Source organism: Falco punctatus (genome assembly GCF_963210335.1).
Source record: "Falco punctatus genome assembly, chromosome: 15".
Classification (NCBI taxonomy): Eukaryota; Metazoa; Chordata; class Aves; order Falconiformes; family Falconidae; genus Falco; species Falco punctatus.
The window spans coordinates 2,663,933-2,686,426 of record NC_137595.1 but is presented as its reverse complement, the minus strand read 5'-3'; the positions used below and the strand labels follow the sequence as shown (position 1 = coordinate 2,686,426).

At 41.8% G+C, this 22,494-nt stretch overlaps 1 long non-coding RNA gene across 1 annotated transcript in view; it reads left to right on the top strand.

Annotated features, from left to right (window-relative positions):
* LOC308054115 overlaps positions 1 to 22,490 on the top strand; it is a 118,631-nt gene extending 96,141 nt beyond the window's left edge. Inside the window, exon 3 of the long non-coding RNA XR_013923970.1 lies at positions 5,205 to 22,490. This is a non-coding gene — a long non-coding RNA (uncharacterized lncRNA). The remainder of the gene's footprint in view (positions 1 to 5,204) is intronic.
* The last annotated feature ends 4 nt before the right edge of the window (positions 22,491 to 22,494 follow it).

Below are 22,494 nucleotides of genomic sequence, written 5' to 3'. Positions count from 1 at the left end.
AGCGGTATTTCCACCCCAGTGCTATCAAAAACCATGTCCCACCAGCTGTCTGCAGAGTCCAGCCTACATCCATGATCTGGGAGAAAGGAACCGATGCTGACAGCATTGTTTGATCTAAATTTCAAAGGGAAAATTGAAACCATGCTTGGGGTGCAAAGAGGTTCTGTAAACAGAATAATCCACACCCTCTCATTCCTCTCCAAGCCTGATTCCCATGTGAGTTGTTAAGCCCAGCTTGTACATTTGGTGGCTCAGCCAGCGAGTTCTCTCATGTCCGTGCTGCAGGAGTTGGGGACAGGCTCCCACTCCCCGGCACCGGCAGGGCCCCAACACCCACAGCCCCCTTCCCCCCGAGCAGCAGGGTCACTGGCAGATGCCCACGTGCCGAGGCAGAGGGGACGGGGCTGTTCTTGCCTGTGTGATGCACGACTCGCCCGCTAATAGTGTTGGCGCATCAACAATGTGTTGAGCACTAAAGTTTTACTGTATCTGAAGAAGCTCTTTTGCTACGTGCTGTGCCCAGCACGTCAACAGGCATTGAGGGGCGTGAAGTAAGATCTGCAAGCAAAGATCAGGCAAGTGTATTTTCCAGGTATACCTGTTTTCAGGAACCCATCTATCTCCTTTCCAGAAAGGAGTTAACTTTCAGGATGAATCTTTACTTCCTTCATTAGTTTTTTATTAGAATTGGACTGATCAGGTCAGGTAGAATCAAAATTTGTCAGAACCCTCAGCTAAAGATCAGAGGAAGCCATTTTTCCTTTTGAAAATTACATTTCTTTTCTTTTCTCCTTTTTTCTTTTTTTTTTTTTTTTTTCCTGATTTCTGTTCCTGCTGTCGTCATACAGGAACAGATGTGAATGCGTTCCCCAAAGAAAATTTGTTCTTATGGCATTCTGGTTCAATTTCTTTGTCCATACCAATCCCAAAAGATAGTAAACAGACATTATTTATAGGAAGATTTTATGATCTGTCTATTTCAGATCCTTTTGGTATTTAAAAAAATGTGAAGAAACCTAAGTGATAAAATTGCAGCTAGAGTGCCATTTTAAATCTGAGTGTATAGTAAATATTGCACTGCTAGTAAAAGAAAAAGCCGGATTGAAAAATATTAAAAATCATACTCCTAACAGCCTGATAGGGTAGATAGTATGATTAGTTATTGTAGAAGCTGTTTTAATGGAAGTTTCTAATGTAAATACAAACCATACATTACCAGCATGGCTCTCTGTCATGCCCACATAGTAATCCAGATCCTATAGTGGTTCAAAACGCTGGTTTTGAGCTTATGGATTTGGATTCTTGTGGGTGAACGATGGCAGCCTTGTACCCCTGCACCGTGGTGTACAGTAGCATCATTTGGACTGGGAAGGTAGTAGCTATAGACGCCACTTTGAGGCTGGATTATGAACACCCTGTCAGATGCTTCGGAAGTATGTGGGATACATACATTTGATAGAATGTATATGCATTTATAGGGTTTGCTCCATTTTTTGGTAGGAAATGACCTACTAGAGGTATGAAAGGGCTCGGAGATTTCTGGGTGAAGTCTACTTGCTCTTTGGCAGGGCTGAAGCAGTTTATCAATAGTACCTCACCACAATTAGCAATATTGAAATAGCTAAAATCATCAGTTTTGTCAGCTTAAACAGCATGCATGAGAAAACATGGTGGTTTTATAACAGTTATGGAAAGGTCTGCAAGCAATGTCAATGTCAAAGGGGTGCAGGAAGCTGCTTGCGATGCCAAAAGATGTACAGGGATGCTCCTTGTCTTGCTGAAGGTGTTTGGAGATCCATCCTAATCCATCCCAGCCAGCAGCTCCTGTCCCTCCCATCTCCCTCATTACTTTGCCCTCTTGGATTCCTGGCTCTTCTCCCTGGGATCCTGCCTTTGGTTAAGATCTGTCACTTGCGTTGCAGCAAGAGCAAACCTGTTCTTAACCTGCCCTGTCAAAACTATTATCCATCATTGTCTTCTTCCCTCCCATATCCTTCTCCTTCCCAGCCTGCTTTGCTCTTAGCTTTTAATTTCCTTGTTCACATTTCTCTGCTGCTGTCCATTTTTCTTGCCTTTTTTTTTTTTTTTTACCTTTCTTTTTTATTAGTCAGAGCAGCATCGATTGGTGATTTAGTGCAATCACTTATATTTTACTCCTTGACCACTCCTGCTAGTTATTTGTCACAGCAGCAAAACATGATCCGTGCCTGAGAGACTCATTAGCTGGGTAAACGCCATATTTTATTTGTATATATTTTTACAAAGAGTTCAGGAACACTCTCCTCTCCAGCATCAGTGACATGTGGATGCCCATGCTGTCCTGGGCTGTGGATGATCACTAGGGAAGGAAGAGGTGCTGCAGGTGGAGGCATGCATCCCCAGGGCTGTCCTATGTCACGGCTGGCACCTGGCACCTCTGAGGGAGCTTTCTGGAATCCTTTCCAGCTCAGGAGCTGCTCTTCTAGGCTGCATAACACAACTGCACAGTACAATGTGCTCGGCAGGGCTGGTGGGAGCATCCAGAAGGACCAATGGTGCCAGCACAGCAGTCAGGACAGGACAGTTTTAGCCATACGTGAAGGTGCAGAGCAATTTTGGGAAAAAAACCCCAAAACATCAAAAACAACCAAAAAACCCCAAAACACTCAAAAATTCATTTTAAAGGCAAAAAAGGTGTAATTATATTTTTAAATTGGATTGATTTTTCCCTCATTCTCATAGAACCTGATGACATCCAAGGCTGCAATCAGACAGTTTTTAAGAACTTTTCCTCATCAGATATCATAGGGTGTTCTGAGAAGTGCAACAAGTGTCTTCTTACATTCATCAACTATTAGCACATCCTATGGCAAAACAAAACACACTGGCAGACCAAGTCAGAAGTTAAAGATGAAAGTCTCGGTGAAGGTTAACTTAAATCAACCTTCAGATGTGAGGCAGGGCCTCTAAGCTCTGATTGCAAAAGCCTCAACCATTGCCCTCATCACATCCTTTAAGCAGTCAATTTTAAGAACTATCAATATCTGTACAACAGAAGAATTTTTAAAAAGCTGAATGAGATTTTTGAAGAAAAAAGTCAGTTTTGGAAGATTGAAAGAGACGTTAACCCTTTAGTGTAGGCAGTGGGCTGCATTCGTAAGAGGGACTCTTAAAGACAGAGAGCAGAGCAAAGCCAGAGGAACCCTTCACATCCTCCCTTAAATGGCAAAGGATCTTTATCACTGTGCTTTGTGGGGACCCTCAGAATCTGAATATTCAAGTTACAAAGGATACAAGTGCTAGCTAACATTTAGCCCCCAGTGAGTAATGGATGACGTGGTTTTCAAAAGAGGTTTGTATGTCCTCGTTGGTATTTCATTGTAAAATCTTATTACCAGATTAAAGTAACAAAGGGATAAATCTTAAAGGAGTTCATTATTATAAGATCTCATCTAGTTGACTTAATAATGAGCCTGGTGGTTCTGGAGGGATTTTCCTGATTGGGGTTGGAAGGATTGCTGGCTCATGGTCCCATTACTAGGATTCTGGTAAAACACACGTGCCACACTCGTCACCACAAGCAGTATCGAGATGATCACTTTGTGGTTTCTGAGTTTATGTTTTCCCGGTTATATAGTTCCTCTAGTTTGTGAGATTGCATAAAGATTGTGCCATTTGTGAACGATTTAGCTTCATCTACAACAAATCTGCTTAAAAAAAAAACAAAACAAAAACAACAAAACAAAACTAAAAAACCCACCAGAAACAAAGTAGGTAAGTACTTTAAATGAGAGAAAAATAATGTTTCCTTTAAATGATGGTGGGATACTAGGAAAAGCTGCACACTCACATGGAACTCAAATGCTCCAAGGGTGTACCCAGAGCCTTGTAGCATTTCTGCTTGTGCTCCCGCAGCTGTCTGCACCATACAGTGATGCTGGTAATGATGGCAGGAATCACCCAAGCACCATGAATGCTCTGCACTGCAAACAACAAACTCTCTTCTAAGTCACCTGGTGGCTTAGAAAAATCAGGATAGCAGCAGAATTTCCAGGAAGCCCCCCAAAAATTCAGACCTGATCTCAGCTACTCCAAAAATCACTGAGCTTTTGGCGGGGGAGGACGGAGGGAAGGTCAGTCTGGCAGCCCGAGGACATGCCCAGAGAGCAAAGGGAGTGACCTGGTCTTCTGCTGCATCAGGGCAGCTTTCAGACCCTATCACCTTGCACAACTCTGGTGATCTGAAATTATAGCACAAAAGTGGAACTTTCTGGGTTGTTATGGTGTTTCTTGATTTTAATATAATAAATCTGGATCTAGCTCACCCTACTTAAAAAGTGTTGAGCCACCAGAGTATGCTGTGGTTGCCCACAGGCTAGAAAGTAACACTACTGGGGCTGTTTCCAGCTTTGATGCTCAGCTTTCAACACTCTCAGAACAGTGTTTTCAGGTTTCTCCAAGGACAGGCTACACTTTCGGTCCCGCAGCAGTGACATGAATTCATATTTCTTGATGTTTGAAACATTTCTAGCTCTGTGAGTGATGTTGTGTGGAAAACAAATTATTGACAAGGTTTGTTGTTATACCGTCAAGGAATAACGGTATGGTGCTGCGAGCTGTCTGACCCGAGTCTGTCTTCTCTTAGTCTGGAGACTGTTTCATAAATTTGCAAATGCTAGTAGAGACACCATGTTTTGCTGTTATTGATCCCATGCTTGATGTTGGCTAGGTTCAACTAACCCGCATAGCACTAAGCTATTCAGAGCAAAATCTGATGTACGTGTGAAAAAATACTACTTCCCCATGTGCTGCTGAGACATCTGACCTTTTATTTTTGCAGTTTGGTTTTAGGGCGTGGTTTTTTTGGTATTAACAAAGCTACTGCATCTCAGGATGGGTTTGACACCGTCCTGAGCAATGCTCCTCTTGTCCTATAGGGTAACACAAAATAGAAATTTAAGAATCTAATAGAAAAGCCACAAAAGTAAATTTGGGTCATTTCACTGACTTTACGAGGCTTTTGAACAGCTCTGATATATTCCTGCAGCAGAATTCTGTAAGGTATCTCGTCGGACCTTTGGAAAGGTCATTATACTCCATCAAATAATCTGCGGCAGATCCTCCGTGACAGGGATATTGGTATGCTAAAATGAACTGTAATCATCAAACAGTTTTATAAAGAACAGCCTTCAGAAAATAATAGCTTTTTATTCCTTTTGCAACAGGCCTCAAATGGAAGGAGCAGCCCAGCCTCGGGTTTTGGTGGACGCAGTTTTATTGACTTCAGTAAAAGGACAAGCTGGTACGAGACACCTGCGGGCTTCAGTCTCTGTGTCAGCTTCTTCTCTAAGTTCTCAGCCCCCCGAGTCAGCAAGCAATACAATTTTTAAACCCACGCATGCCATCTTATAAACATTATTTATCTTTTTTTCTCTTCCCACTACATTAATTATACAGTGTTACATCCCTTGAAACAGAAATACCCCAGCTACCAAAATTAGAGCACGGTAGTGATAACACTGTAAAAGTGCTTTTCTGGAAAAGAAAGAATAGATTTTCACAAATGCTTATTGACCTTCTAGAAACTCTGTTCTGGAACTTTTCAGCATGCTTTGGTGCGCAGCAAACACTTTGGTACTTGACCACCGCCTGGTAGGATTTCCATCCTCAGCACTCAGTGGAGCAGGAGACCCGATGCACAGAGCTGTGTACTCCAGTACATCACTTTAAACCAAGCCTTTACCATCTGTTTCAACCTCTAATTACAAATGCAAAATAACACAATTCACAATTGCATCATAAAAAAGTAAAATATAAGTGATTTAAATGCATGTGTGTGTTCCTCATGCAAGGCAACATTCATCTGTTATGTTTTACCATCTTTTAGAAACAACTCTGGGATGAGATCCCTCTTTGTGGAAGGAAGAAAAATTATTTCATTGTAAGAAAGCATTTTTTAAAGGTATGTTTCCAGGTCATTATTGCATTTTATATATTTCTCTCTTCACAAATTCTTCTTCTGCCAAAATAGCACTATTTTTTTCATGGTGGCATGGATGATTTGTCCAGAGCAGTCTGCTGTCCTCGAACATGCAGGCTGGGGAGTCCTCCAGCCAACTGTGCTCCCTCCTGGCTTCCCACAACATCAGCCATGTGCTGCTGCTGTTTTCCCTCCTCTTGTAGATCTGTATGTATTTGTATCATTATGTTTACACAGGTTTTTTTAACCTGTAGTTGGAAATACCTATTAGTTCCAGCCAGTTCATCTCCTTTGCAGGGCAAAGGCATTAATAATCTTAAAGGCAGCTTTTAGTTATCCCTCACCCTGGAGTTTTTCTTGGCTTTACTATCCTGGGAGGCAGTGCTGGGAAGCTGCGGTGGCACATACCTGGCTAAAACTCAGCTTTCTAAAAAATTACATTCATTTGAGGTTTTTTTGTTTAAGGTATTGTTATAATTCCATTATCACCGTAACACGGGTGTGCTTAACTTTTAATTTCCATCAGAATTCACCGTTTCAGTTGACCAGACACATTTCTTGGTTGTGAATAAGCATCTTGTGATTTCTCAATATCTTTTTGGCACTGAGATACCCCAAACCGAAGCCTGCATGCTCTCTAAACCTCTCACTTTCCTCTGTCCACACCTCTGCCTCAAACAGAGATGACACCTCTTAACCTGGGAGAATAGCAAACTAAAAATTTGCTTTCCTGGGGAGAAACAAATTATTTACCATAAGCAGCTCTTGGGGAGCATCAGAGCGGCTTTCTGAGCTCAGGTCTGATGGCAAGCAGTGAGTATTTTAAATGCAGCCAACTGTGAACTTCTGAACCCCACAACATTTGGAGCCTTTCTGGATAGTAAAACCCAAGCCATGCGATGTGTCAAGCCTTACTGCATGGTCTGTATAGCATCCATACGTGCAGCCTACACACAACCCTCTGTCCCAGCATTTGTCCTCCCTTTCCCCTCCTCTCCTCATCAGTGTACTTAGAATAGGGGCCCAATCTATCAGGGGATTGAACTTTATGGATTTAAAATGAAAGCTGAAGAATTTGTTTTCACTCTAACATGAAAGGAACAATTAGCAAGGGCGCACACCCCTTCCCGACAATGGGAGACTTTTCAATTACTTTGAAAGGCTTTGGATCAGGATCTAAAAGAGCAAAGACTTACTCCTAACAAAGATACTTGAATAGGGATGGAAAACTGTTAATCAGACACTGGCATACTAGAAGCTAAAACAAAACCATCAGTAGACTTAGTGCCTTCGTTTAAGCTCTGTCATAGACAAAACGATCGGTTTATAACTAAGGAATCCTGGAGGATAACTTGTGGCTGTTACAGCCCTCACTGCTGATTGCTCACACATGTTAAATGGTCACAAATGCAACTCGTTTATTCAGTCTCATGCCAAACACCTGGGAGCATCCTTGTGGCTGCAATCAGGTGTGGGCATGGGGAGCAGGACGTGCTTGCTGCTGGGGAGCGAGAGGAGAGGGACATGGGGAGCCCTGCTGGGCGCAGCCTGGGTGAGTGTGGGGTGCTGGGCTGGTCCGTGGTGGGTGTCGGGGGGGCAGTAAGTGTGTGGGTGCTCAACGCTGTCCAGCAACGTGCTATGTGAGAGGGATGCTCCCATCACCCCTATTCCTCATCTTGGTGTTCTGTTTGGTATCAATGGGGTTGAAAATATTCATTCTGCTATTGGGTTGTAACCATGGTTTGGATTCTGGTGAACCTATGAGATGGCAAGAAGAATATGAGAAGTTACTTTTATTTTAATAAAACTTAATAAATGTAGTAAGTTTTTTATTATAGTACATCTAAAATATAATAAAATCAATCAAATTGATTAAATACAATTTTAATAAAAGGGAATATTTTACACGTTTTCATGTTGCCTGCTCTATCAGTTGGCGGCATTTGGCAGCCTGGCTATTCAGAGGCATTTTGGAGTTGTCTGTTCCTGTTTTCTTTTCCTTCTAGTCAGCTGCGGTTCTGTTTTTCTTAGCAAACCATTCTGTACTGTTAGGGCTCTGTGGATTTTTTAAAAAGTTTTGTAACTGAACTATTTTTTTTTTCTAAATGTAATTTGGTTTTGAAGTTGTCAGAACATTTTTTGTTAAGAAAAACAATAAATTAGACCACATTATGAATTAGTTTTATTTGAAGAAAACATAGTTCCAGATGCATTAAAACTGAGTTATTTAGCAATAGGAGGCTTTGGGTCCATTCCCCCTGGAATGACATAGTCCCAATGAAACAATTGCTAAAAGGAATTTATTTTAAAATAACATGACCTGTGCTTTAAAGAAATTGGCCTCAGATAGTCCAGTAAGTTGCTTTTTCCTAAGCTTGCTTATTGTTTTATTTAAAAGTTTGTTCAGAAAAGACCCATTAACTGGTCATATTATTGTGAGCTGGTCTTTTCTTTGGCTTATAAAAGCTTTGGATTTGGGTCAACAAGAAAAGGGATGCAGTAGGCAATTTTAAATTGCCAATTTTTCTCATTTTAATATCAGTTTTGTTTGGCTTGTTTGCATTATGCGGCTGAAGCTGTGGTACCAGAGCCTAAAACCCTGATGGTGTCCACGCACTGCTGCGGGCTGCTGAGAGCCATTATTTGGCCCAGAAGCTTCTCTTGTGGGCTGAGGGCAAGACCTTGACGTTTGTTCTTCATAATATCGTTCCTTTTCTGTTATTCTGGTTTGCCTATGAGGGCATGTTCTCCCGTGTGTCGGTGATGCTGCTTTAAATGTGCCGTAGACAAATGTCATCAGTGTTTTCTTACTTTGCATGCCACATTAATGCAAATACCGAACAAGGGTTGTTTTTAGTGAGTCTTCTTCCAGCTGGGTATTTTTTAAATCTTTTTTTCCTTGGACCTTTAAAAAAAAAAAAAAAGTTATTTTTCTAAAGGGAAGGGTCTGGAACCTGTGAAGAGCTTTACTGCTGTTGGTCTTTTAGAGCTACAGATTTTCTTGTGAGAAAAAAGAACAAAATAATTGTCAGTATCTTTCAATTAAAAACATTAGTCTTGATTCACCCCAAGTGGTGTGTGTTGTAAATGAAGCTGTGATTTGAACTCTCCTTGGTTGTGTTTGTTTACACATATTTATAGTAGCATAGCTGAGCATTGCAAGTGTCAATTTAATACACAAGGAAGATTAAAGAGTAATAATTTACCAGGCAAGTTTCTATCCAAATATGTTGCACGCCTTTGGCTTGGGTAAACCAGCTGAGGTAGGTGGGATAATGCCTTGAAAAGGAAACAACTGACAATTGTAGCATGATTTGACACAGATTTTAAACCAAGCTTTGGTGTAGTCTCATGTTTTTTTCTGAAGCAAGGCAGGCAAAACCATAGGCAACTGCATAGAAGCAATTACCTTTACAAAAGTTTATAAACTATTTTTTTAACAGCTAGGTAGTCTGGTCTTAATATAGCTAAGACACTTATGCCATATCACTTCTAAATGATCACTTACGTTCCATCTGTAATGCAGAGGCAGACTTGTGGCTTACCCTCATCCTGGGGAGAAACTGCTTTTATTGTGAACTATTAAAATTTTCTGTATGTATGAAGGAGACTTAACAGTCAGGATATTTTCTTGGAATTTGCAATGACTGTATGGAGATGTTCTTACTGCTATGACTTTGTGGGACAAAAATATATTCTTCTCAAGGAAGGAGCGTTGTGGTGAAAGCTTTAAGATCAAATCAGTACTCCATCGCTAAGTAGGGGACTAATACACTACGTCTACTCTCAGCAATTCACAGCTGTGTTATGTCAGATTCCATGGTTTTGTCGTTTTTGGGGAATTCTGTAGCCACGACATGAGGCAGGATGGTCTCCCCATGTACGGGGATGGGCTCTGCCTCGAGCCACAGCCCACTCCTTGGGCGGTGAGAGCAAGGCAGTGGTGTTTACTCGGGTCAGATTGCTCGTCTTATGAAAGGTTGAACAGGTGTGTTGTAGGTGCTAATCTGATAAAACAAATTTTATATTAGCTGCAGGCTCCAGCCACTATTTTCTTTATTTTTGAGAAGTGTACTGAACATACGGTTGTTGTTTTTTTCAGAAATCCATGTATTTTTGGACCAATCAGTATGTTAAATATTTTCTAGCATTCCATCCTTTTTTTTTTTTTTTTTTCCCTTCCTGAAAGCACCACTTATGTTAGTTGGAGAATACTGCTGCCTACCAGAATGTGAAAATAGGTTTCATTTAATTAATGAACTGGAAACAGGAAGACATTACATGGTAAATGAGGTTTACATATGATAATGTTGGATTTGTCATGTAAAAGATTGCTTCCTTTCAGCTCCCTGAAAGGACTAAATTTTGCTTTTGTACAGATTGTACAATGCTAATAAAAAGAGAAGGCTCTGTGGAAGGTATAACAATAAACTAAATCTATAATTCTAATGAGCAGAATAGAAAAAAGATGATGATATTTTAATACACACACAGATCAGAGTTGGGTAGTAGCATCAAAAGCTAAAGGCTCAATCGCAGCTTTGCAATGGGCTCCATCCGTAGAGCAGGATCTTTCTCCTACCCATGACTGATGCACGTTGGCTGGGACGGGTGTGGAGGAGGAGCTGAGGTTTCACCCCCTCCTTGCCATTTTGCCCCCGTTTCAGTGGGAACAAATGACATCCAGTGACTAGAAACCAATGAGCCCCTACCCAGTGCTGGCTGAGAGCTGCCTGCCTGGCAGGTTGCACCAGGCTGGGCCCAAACGCTGCCCACTCCCAGGCAAGGAGCAGCGTGGGGTTTATTCCTTGTGACTCTCTTCAGTAATGCATTTTACCTTTTTTTTAATCAAGCCAATTAAACTAAAGTAACAATGGGTAAATGCTCTACAATTAGTCCAGTATCATCACCTGTTATAACCCAATTTTAACTCTTGTACAGTATGTTCAGTTTTTTGAAAGTTGATATCATGAAAAGGGGTGTTAGAGAACCTTGATACTTCTTAATGTGGAAGCAGGGGAAAGATTGAAAATGTGATTTGAGGATGAAAAACTCACAAAGTAGAAGGAAAATAAATCTGAAAGGAAAGTCTTACAAGATGCCGTGAGTTTCAGCTAAGTCTCACTGTGCTGGGTGCTCCAGCCCACACCTTTCTCAGTGCATGTTGGCGATATTTCTAGGGAGTTTTGATGCGTGTGTTAACCAGCATGGTAGCTAGATGAGTTTAGTTTAGTTTAGTTTAACATTCATCTCTTGCTCTGCAGGAACTGTGCTCTGTTTCTGTCTTTATCATTAGTAATTCTCCGCCAGTGTTTCCCATCTCTGACCTCACCGCTCCTCCCACCAACCCGGAGCACGTGACGCTCTGGTAGCCCCCGGCACCGGAGCTGTGCTGACCCTGCCCCCCCTTTCTCCAGAGGGAAAGAAGCTGATGCAAGTCATCTTGCATATGTTTTTATGTCACGGAATTGCCTTCAAACCTTAAAACAAATGTGCTAAACTTTGTATAAAAATGAACAAACAAAAGGTCTCTTCTAATGGAAGACAGCGTGCTTGTAACAGTAGTCTTTCACCAACTGGAAGATTGTTAATGATATCGCTCCCAAATTTTCTCTTTATTAAACTGAAGAGCATCATCTTATTCCTGCAAGTCATACTTCAGCCCTGACCATGCTTGCTATTCCTAGCTGGGCTTTGTTCAATTTTTCCCAGTTTCTTCACTCCTTTGTAAAAAATATGGGCTCAAGACTGGACCCAGAGTTCTAGCTGAGGCCCCATCTTAATTGAGGGTAAGATAATAATCACAGTGGTCTCATAAGATGCTTTTGTTAACAAATCCCTGAAATCACCTTTTCTGGAGCAGTTTTGTTCCATGTGCTGAGGTCATAGGCCACTATAACTTTGAAACCCTTCTCCGTGGTACAGCTCCCTTCCTGGCAATTTCCCCTTTGCACTTGACTTTTCCTCTGTAAGTGTAATGCTTTACGCTTGGCTTTACTGAATTTCATCTTAATTTCAGACCATCACTCCAAACTGTTAATACCTTCTTGGATTTTGATCCAGACCTCCCATGGGTTCCCACCATCCCAGCTCCTCAACATTGCAAATTTTATAAATGTAATCTCTTTTTCCCTTTAACTGAGTCATTATGAAAATATTGAATACTGCTGGAGCAAGGACAGATCCCTGAGGAACATCACCTGAAATTTCCTCCAGATTTGACAGTGAACTATTGATAACTACTCCGTGAGAGCAATTTTTCAGCCAATTGTTCCCTCTACCTTATGGTAATTTTATCTAGTTCTAGACCATATTTTCTTAGTTTTATTATAAGAACGTCATGTGAAACAGTATCAGAAAGCTTACTAATAACAAGATGTATCACATCCACTGTGTCTCCCTTATCCAAGAGGCCAGTTATCCTGTCAAAGAGGGAAATTAAATTGAAGAGCTCGGTGCATGATACTTTTTTTTTTTTTTTAATAAAGGCATTTGAGTTATGACCCCTACAATATTAGATAAATTTTTCAGAAATAACAAATGTGCTGGTTTTTTTCTAGGCTACCACTGTAAAACAGTTTGCTTGTTTGTTGGGTTTATTGAAATAATCTGGTGATGTGATATTAAGAATAAATGGTTTGAAAGCCAAAAGCCGTTACCCGAGTGTCACCAAAGATAAAAACTAGGGTGGGAGAAACAAGCCTTCCTCCATAATAGTGTTTTCTCCATTTCAAGCTGATCAGTAGGAAGTGGATTTAGAAGTGCTTTAAATTATTTCACATCATTTACTGGTAATCTAACCAGCATGTACTGCGTGTACCCTAAGTGCTGATTTTTTTAAAAGCATAAGAGGAAGAGCAAAAGAACTTTTTATTCTAAGTCATTCTGTAATTTACACATTTTTGTATCAACCCACTTACTAGTGCCATACATAAGTGTTTCCTCTGAACAGATTTAATTTTTAATTTTCCTGAATCAGTGTTAACCAGGAAAAAGGTAATTGTTGTCAAGAGTATTCAAACTGTCAGAATATCATTCAATCTAAAAGCTGTTAGAATCTGTGCAAAAGTAATTACTGAAACTCTATTCAACTGTAATAATAACCTGCCACTGATGACAGCAATTACTGGGGAAAGTGTAATAGAAATCAAAGGCGCATTTTTCTCTGACAAGTACATTTCTAACTAAGGTTTACATTGGTTGAATAGTGTTGACAATGATGATGTGCTGTATCACTCTTAATCACGGTTGGCATGATGTTACAGTTTGAACTGCTCACTGTTAGAGAGGGACTAATTGCCTGTTTCATTTGACACTGTCCATGCTTTCTGTACATAGGGCTGTATATTATAGATGAGCAGAGTTTAAGTGTTGTGCCTCATTGCCTGACTCACATCCTTTTTAAGTGTAGGTTATAAGTACTTTTGCAGTTAACATAAAGGCTCCAATTAGAATCGGGATGAACCAGTTAGGTCAACTCCTTGTATGTACAAAACAGAGAGGGAGAAGAAGAAGCACGGTGGCAAAAGTCACCCTTCTTCTCCTTCCTGGCTGACAAAGGTCACACAGAGCCCTGCTCCTGGATTTACCTCCCCAGGAGGTATAGCATTTGGTTCAAATAGGCTTGAGAAGATGGTTCTTTGGTGCTTCACATTAGTAAGAGGTCGCTGAGGCCAGAAGTTTGCCATTATTGTTATTATTGTCAGAGCTGAGCATCAGTGCTTCCCTTCAGCTCGGATGAAAAACAAGACCTACATTGGCACACACAAGGTGCCAGTAGGAATAGTTTCCCTGGTTTTGGTGGACTTGTGTTGGGAGACCTGGCTGTATGCATTATTTGGAGAGGGAGAAAGAACGGACATCCTTCTTGACAGCACTTATTCCTCTGTTGGCAAACTTTGCTCACTTTTTCAGCAACAGGTGCAAAGGTTCCTCCAGAACCCTTCCCCATTGTAAGAACTCCTTAGGAACAGCTCAGTTTCAGAATAATCCATCTACAAATCTGTTTCAGCATCCTTCATGTGTGCGTCCCTCAACAACGCCTGTCACTGGGAACGAGCTCAGGAGAACTGTCCTTTGGGAGCGATACTGGGGCACGTGTCCAGTGCCATGTGTGTTGGTCCTGCCCAGTCATTCTCAAAGTCCAAAAACATGTTGAAGCATCACAGAAGGAGCTAAATTTAGCAGGTTTTTCGGGTTCATCAGAGTGACTTTAAGGATTGAACACATGCAGGAGATGATGCGGGGGTCTGGAGCAAAGATGATGAGAGCAGTTTCAGAACACACTGATGATCAGGTTTTTGTGCAAGAGCTTAGGTCCGTTGATTTTTACAGAGTGGAAGAAATGAAGATAACTGGGTGACAATTGTACAGTTAATCACATTGCTCTTGTGAGGGGCTGTTCTGTCCTTCCTACACTTCCACAATCCATCAGCTCACATTCATTACAAAGGCCAAAACTCATTGTTATTTCATGGCAGAGCAAGCTACATCCACCACTGAGACTCAGCAGGAAAACACAGTGTAGGATTCAGGTGTGGAATAGGGAGAGACAGAGGTACACAGTCTTTCCAAGGGCACCAGATAGGCTATGTCCATTAAAGTTAAACCCAACTACGTGCAGAACTTTTCTGCTGCTGCCAGGAGGTTTTCCAAAACAGCTTTTGGGTGGTGCCACTTCACCACAGATTCATTGACCGTCCCTGCAATGCAGTTTCCCCAAGATATTTCTAAGCTTTTTACAAACCGCTTGCACTAATGTGTGAGTAGTCCCAGTAGACTCCTAGGATGATCTTGGGGACTTAAACACATGCCTAATTGTTCATCAAATTGGGGCCTTGCTTGGCTCCAGATAGGAGACTTCCAGGAGGAGTTCATTGTATCGTTCTACTTATCGCACTAATTGCTTGTTTATGTTTGTTTTCTGACAGCCAACACTACCCAATAATTTTTATAAACAGAGGTTCTTTCACAAAATCTACTAAATAGAAGTCACAGCTCTTGAAAACCAAAATGATTTTAAAGGAAACTTGATGTTTCCCCTCTGAATTTCCTATTGATGTTTAACGGTTGTATCAGGCTGGGTCCCTGGTGTTCTGTTAACATGTGGCTCTCTTTTATTATAACATAACAATAATGCAATTCAGCTGAAAACATGTGTTAAAACACTCTTGGATTTTGTGCACACCTTATTAATTATACTAACTGCAAAATGATGGGGTCTTTGACAATCTTTTCTATAAACTCTTTGGGTTTCTAAAATGATGGACTACCTGAATGAAGGTAGTGCTTTTCTGGTTTATTGAACGGCTGCAGGCAAGTGTTTGCATAACTAGGCGATACGTGTATTTATGTACACCATGCTGATGAGCAGTTGCACTTCATTTCTTATTTGAAATAAAGACACGAGAGTGACTGAAAACAAAAACATGCCAGGACCTCCTCCCCGATCAGAGTTTTCTAGCTAAAAGAAGAATAATGTGAGCAACAGCTGAACGAAGGGAAGAAAGAGCCCGTGCAGATTCCATGCTCAGCATCACTCTTTGCTAATTACAGATGCTGGATTTTTTTTCTTAGAGGGTCGCAAAGGGTGGCAACCACAGCAAGGTGGCACAGGGTATGTGCTGTGCACAGGGTTTCTGTATGTCTCTTTCCATAGGGTGAAAGCGCCCAGGGCAGAGCAATGTCTCTGTGACAGTCCCTCCACAGGTGCTGTGGCTGGTGTGACTGTCAGTCATCCTTTTTACAAGCTGGCAGAGGACAACATAGTGTTTGAAAACCTCATTCCTTACTGAGTGCAGGCAAACTCGGAGTCTGTGTGCTTGTGCAGTTTGCAATCCTGCGTCTGGGTGGAGAGATTAGGTGTCTGTGGGACTTGCAAAGGTGTGAACTGCGTATATAGTGGATTTTATGAAAGGGTTACAACCTCTTCCATGATACCCAAGCAAACTTGTTTGGGAATTTAGAGACTTTATTTCTACTGATGGTTTTCCCTTTATGCATTTGCCTTTCCAGCACTATGCTTGCTAACAGCATGGAAGAAATCCCCATCATCAAGTGCTTAGAAATTATTAATCAGGTCTCCCCTAGGTTAGGATCGTGGCTTAAAAGAAAAAAACAGTTGCTTGCTTTCTCTTTTTCCATGTCCTTAAAAGTTTATCTTTTAGAGCTTTTCTCTGAAAACCTGAGAAGCTTTACTTAAAAAAAGCAAAAAAGCTGAGATTAATGAAGATCATATAGATAACATAAACCCATTGTCTCAAGAGAGCTGAGACTTTAAGAAAAATACTAACAATCACAACTTTCTGATAATTTTATCAAGTCTGACAATCCAGTGTGTTTGCTAGAAAATTGTAAAGTGTAAATTATAAGGCTTTTCTGAAAACGGCAGATGCAAGAGACCGCATTTGAACCCTGAATCTCTTCCACTCATTCTTCCAGCTCTTTCCCCTCTCCCGCTTTGTTCTGGCTCTATGGGTTTGGGGGGTGGGTGGGTTTGTTGCGTTTCACCATTGCCTTCTCTATCTGCTGTGGCAGCAAACAAAGGAACTGGTAACTGCCAAAAAAGGGTAGGAACAAAATTTGAGAGAAGCCAGGGGAAGGTGGGCAGTGACAGCACAACTGCAGCTGTTTCTCTGGCCCAGCTACGGCCGCTGCGGGCCAGCGCTGCTGCTGGGTGGGCTGGGGACGCGAGTGCTTGGCTGGGTGGTCTTCTCCGGTTGTGCCACCCAGGCACCGGTTCACAGTGTCTGGATGGCAGCTGTGCCCTGCCTGGAGCTTGTACCCTCCTGGTTTTGTTCAGTGGGGAAAAGAACAGGAAAACAGAGGAGCTGCGGCGGGGCTCCAGCGCTCTCCATGCAGTGGGTGTGCGCCTTCAGTTCCCACCACTTTGGGCTCCAACCTTGCTCAGAATTTTACATTCTTTTCTTAAGGTTTTTGTTCTTTGGTTTTGTGGGGTTTTTTAAAATATTTATTTTATCTGGAAGTTAATATGAGACTTCACCCTTACAGCAATTTGTCGCTGCTTGCTAAATTCATTAACGCTGGTTGAAGCTGCCCACCTGACTCTTGTTCCAGGTGTGCCAAATGGAGACATTTTTACTGCTTGTTACTGAAATTTCTTGTCTAAGCTGAGGCCCAAAGCTGCTATGAATGAATATTTGTCCACTGATATCCGATAATGCTATGCAAGTTTACAAGAGCTGAAAATCTGCTCAAAGTAAGAGAGCAGTGGTGGAGATTCGTTATTGGAAGCCATCCTCTCCAGAGGCTTCTCTCCCTACAGGAGGAGGCTGAAGAGGAATTAAAAAAAAAAACAAACAACCCTGCCTAAAAAGCAAAACAGTGAAATGGAGTGAAAGTGCCTACTCTATGATTAGGCTTCTGGAGACCTAGAGCAAACTGTGGAAAGGAGAGGAGATGCGCTTTGACTGTAGACCACTTGAACAGCAACAGCCCGTTTTCTCGTGTTAAATATCACACTCGCGCTGTGGAGCTGAGGTGTCCCTAGAGCTTTACTTTCTCTTCCTGCAGGGATACACCATCACTGATATTTTTGCTTTTATACCAAGCTTACATTTAGTCGAATTGAACACCTAATAAGCAGGAGTACCTGACTTAGACACATCATGACCATCTTCTCTGGGGTGCCCGCCCACCTCCAGTGGGCAATCGCAGAGGAGGTGGCGTGCGGGCCAGCGGCGAGCTGCAGTGTGCGGCAGGACGGACAACATCTGCCTTGCATACTTCTACTTGCCCACATAATTATGCATAGCTTTCTATTGTTCCAGGAGTTACTCAAGCATATAATAGAGTTTCAATGAGTTCAAACCTCCTGTTTTAGATGGTGTTTCAGTGAGCTGTTTTTCTGCCTCAGCATGAATTAGATATTAATTTATTTTATTTTTTTTACCAACCCTGTCAGACACAGGGAAGCACATGGAGAAAGCATGAAGGAAATCATGGCTTGTAAATGTTGACTACACAGCTGTATCACAAATTTTAAAATGTAGGGAAACCAAATATTACCTGAAATATACTTGTGACTCCTCTCAGTAACTCTCTGTCTGTCAGTGAGAAATAACCCTCTGGCCCCCAGCACCTCCTTTGCCACGCACAGATCCTGCACCTGCAGGCGGAGTTTCAGCGTGGTGCAGATGAACTTGCACGGCAGAGCAAGGGCTTCACCTCGGGAATGGCAACCCCAGGCAGGATTCACACCCGGGGCTCTTGCCTGGTAATTTGGTCTGCAGGTTTGTGATGACAGTTCAAAGATTCTGTGCAATTTTGCTGGGGTCACATAACTAGTCCTGTGCAGTGATGCTGTACCTAAGGGATCCTGTCTCCTGGGCCACGTCCCCTGGAGATTGCACAATTTCAGTCATAATAATATAATGAGGAAAAAATACTAAAAATAACATATTAAGTGCTTCTGGGCCCATGTTACACTAAATACTTTTAATTCAAGTACACAAATGATAGACTCCTGTGCAACTGGAATGGGAAAGTGGGATGTGTGCTGGCTGAGGCAGAGCCCACACGGGCTGGTGGATGCTCCTCCCAGGCTCCGTCAGCCTGCTGGTCAAGTACCGTGTGCTCAGGCTCCTAATTCCTCTCAGCCAGCTTGGTTTAAACTGTTTGAATTGCTAGTCCCAGCTAACCCAGATGAGGTTTCCTTTCTTTTCTTTTATTTTCCTTTTTTTTTTTCCTGGAGAGAATTAAAGTGCTCATTTGAACTGCTTTGCCAACAGATCTGTTCAAAACCTCCAGCAAGCGGGTTTTAATGAGCAGCTGGGGGAGTAACTTCTTCCCGGCACAGGCTGCTCCTTAAGAGGCTATCTGTGCATTTCCTTAAGACATTTTAAGAGACTGAACGTTTTTATATCTTTAAATCATATTAGAAGTGACTTCAGGTGTTGCACTGCTTCAAGTCATTCGATTCCTTAAGACTGTGTGGTGCCCACATCTGCCATTAGTGCATCCCTTTAATGATCAAGGCGGGACTCTTCAAACGAGCTTAAGCAAGTTAGCGCTCAAATCCCTTGGGTAGCCAGCGGGACAGATCTGAACACATCAGTCCTGCTTCTTAATTAGATCCCAAAATCTCAAAGTAAAAATCAAGTAATGTTTTAAACAATTCTTGTATAATTGCTATCTTAGTTAATTTTTCCTAAGGATTTTCAGCCTTGATTTAGAAGATTACATCAGTTGTGCACTTAACATTAAACTTGTAAATAATCTCGCCTCTCCACAGCAATAATTTCAGCAGCCATATGAACACCTTTGGAAGTTAGGTGAATGCTTAAATGTTTTGTTCGATAGATGTCTAACATTAAGCAGGTATTTATGTGCTTTGCTTCGCCAGGGTCTTAAAGATATAGTTTAAGTAGATGGGTGTCTTCTTCTAATGACTATAATAAAGGATCAGTGAGGGAAGGTGGTGGGGAAGTCTGTCAGATGCAGTGGTGGTTCTGGAGAGTGCAGGAATGGATTAGAAAATTTTCCATCTCTCTTACTTTCATCTTCCAAGCACATAAAAAAGGAATCTCATCCTTTTCTGCAGGTGAGTAAATGAAAGGACTGCTTTCAAAACAGCTGCATGTAAATTTTCAATTTCTTTCTGTGTGTTTGGTCACTTGAAGAAAAAAATCTGTCTGGCAGGCAGATGTGAGAGACTTCTCTGTGCTTTCTCAGAGGGAAAATGTTTAAAAATAAACTCGCTGAGGACCATACGATGCATGGTGGTTTATTAGCCATTGTTCTATTATATGACCCATCATTCTGCCTTAATACATGCACAACAGCAAGTACCCGTGTCTTAGAAACAGCAAACCTGTGCTGTTTGTCTTGCATTTTCTCCAGTGGACAGCATGCCATTATTGTCACACTCTCTGGTTATATTTAATGCAAGGAGGATACAAGTCCTTTAAAAAAAAAATGTCACTTCAGTGGTACTCTATGCATTTTTATTCCTGAATATTAAGTCTCAATTTTTATAGCCTTAGCTCAGTCTGTGGCTTCATAAAACATCATAAATTGGAGCTTAGCTTTACAGGCAAGCAAGATGATTTGATAAGTATGGGATTGCCCCTACTACATCAAATAACGTTTCCTCTCTTAGTATCCAGCAGCACTGAGTTATGGCACTGGTTCAATAGCCAGCCAAGAGATATAAGAAGCCCTATGCAATTAACTTCTTGCATCTTGTCTTTTTATTTTCCAAGGGGAAAAAATGAGAAAAGTTCTTTTAACCAGGTATTTTCTTCCAATTTTACCTCATAGTGGAGTCAGCTAAGTGCAACCTCTTGTCAGCACAATGATTATCTGTAATTTACATGCAAGAAGCAACAGAAACTTTTAGGATGAAATGAATGTAAAACCAGAAACCTCTGCCTGTTCCATCATCCAGCCTTGCAAGTACAGTAGCTATGTCAGTGACTGTATTAAGAGCTATTAAAATGGCTTTGATGTATTGCTGGGTTTTGGTATGATTTTCTAGGTTTTATTATTCCTCTGACTATCATTTGCTATTTTTAAATGGAAACTACTATTATGGGATACGAGCAGTCTGTCCTTCAGAGGAGACTCTGCACCAGTAGCCCTTCTGCTCATCTTCAGTGGCATGTACAGGGGGACGCTAATGATCCCCTGGTATTTCTGTGTCCTAGCCACCATTTATACTATTTATCATCAAAGAAGATTCTGATATTCAAGGTTGTGTGCAGGCACAGGAGCTGCATACATAATGGCTCTGCTGTTTGGTGCTGCAGCCAGAGAGCTGTGTGAGCTCAGCTCTGTGCAGATCTCCATCGGGGCTTGCAAACCACGGGGTCCCTTCGGCTCTGCCCCCGCTAGCAAGTGGTGTGGCCCAACGTCAGCCGAGGGAAGGAGCCGGTGCTGGCCTCCCCCCATTCTTTTCCCTGCATCTGACCTTATTTCCTTTAGATAAACCACCTTTCTCCATCCATGGCCAGGTAGCACTCTCAGCCACAGCTGCTTCGTGGGTCTGCTGCGTGGGGGTTTGGCAATCTTCTTCCACAAAGACCTGCACAGTGCTTTAAGGCTAATTCAATACCTGGGTGACATGTAGTGGTGAGAAAAACAATGGGATTGTTGAGAAAAGAATAGCACTTAATGAACAGTAAAATGTATTATTCCCTTTTTAACAGAGCTGCCTAAAAACTATTGATTTCACTACCCACAGATTTCTAATAATAAAAATTTAAAGCCTTACTATCGTTGCCCCCAAATCAGGTTTATTTCCAGTATGCCTGAACTCATAAATTCACCAATTAGAACTATGGGACTCGGATCCTCCAAATTAACAAATTCCTCTTCAAGTCTAACAAAACGTGCTGTTCATCTGCACCCGCATCCTGGGAGTTGGCGCTGTTTAGCGAGAGAAACAAACCGCAGCTAGATTGCCTTCTTCGTCTTTGGCTGCTGCTCTTTTCCCTCTGGCTCAGCCATCTTAACAAACCCCTCCCCGTGCATACTTATTTTTGTAACTATTTACAGATATTCTTCTGTTACATCTCTTTGACTAAAGTTAATGATAATAGGCTGTTTTATCCCTGCCTGTCACTCTGGTTAACCTCCCGTTAAACCTTTTGGGTTGCATCTGGAATGACAAGGCTCTAGTAGCAATATCAAGGTACCACACCTGGCCCTTGAGCCACTCTACAGCTACATCTGCATTCAGTTTTGTTATTCATTTGGTGCTTTTTTTTTTTTTTTTGGTCATTTTCACCACTGATAAGATGCCACAAAGAGACTTTTGGCCAAGCTGCTGGTTTTCCTTGCAGAGTGGTTATCCAGTGTATTGCTGGCAGTGCCTTTAGGGGGAAATACATAAGTTGGAAATCAAGCTTCCAAAAAAACAAACAGCACTTCTGATTAGTATCTCATATTGTTATCCTTCCTGCTTCATTTGTTTTCCAGATGGGCGAAATAAAGGTCAACAACCCTAGGGCAACGATCTGATTTGAAAGAAATGTGATTTCTAAAGGGAAATTTGCAAAAATAGCCATAACCAAGAAATGAGAAACATTTTAAGAAATTGGCAGTTCAGACTAATCTTCCATGCAGTTTATCTTCATGAATTGGTGATATTTTATTGTCCATGCAAATACACTGATAATCCAATCCTGTTCTTTTTGTGGCATCTTTAAATCATTTTTCTTTATTCAAATTTTGGTATTGCCATCATAGTGAGTGAGGAGATAAAGGAGATCATCATGCACTTAGTCGCCTGCAACATGCCTCTTTTTTTTTCTTTTTTTTAACTATAGCTATAGTTTCCCTGGAGGGAGAAGTTGGAGCTGCCACGTCCCCAGGTTGGCTGGGAACTGTTCTTCCCACCGTCCAACCCCCTCCCGTCCCCGTGCGCGCCTCCCAGTGTGCTTGGTCCAGTACATCATCACGGTACGCGCTCTGCCGTGGGCTCCTCCTGCATCCTGGGTGGCTGCTCATAGATCAGGCCAGCACTGCCCACCGCTCCTCCTGGAGCTCCCCCAGTACCACACATTCTTGGCAGA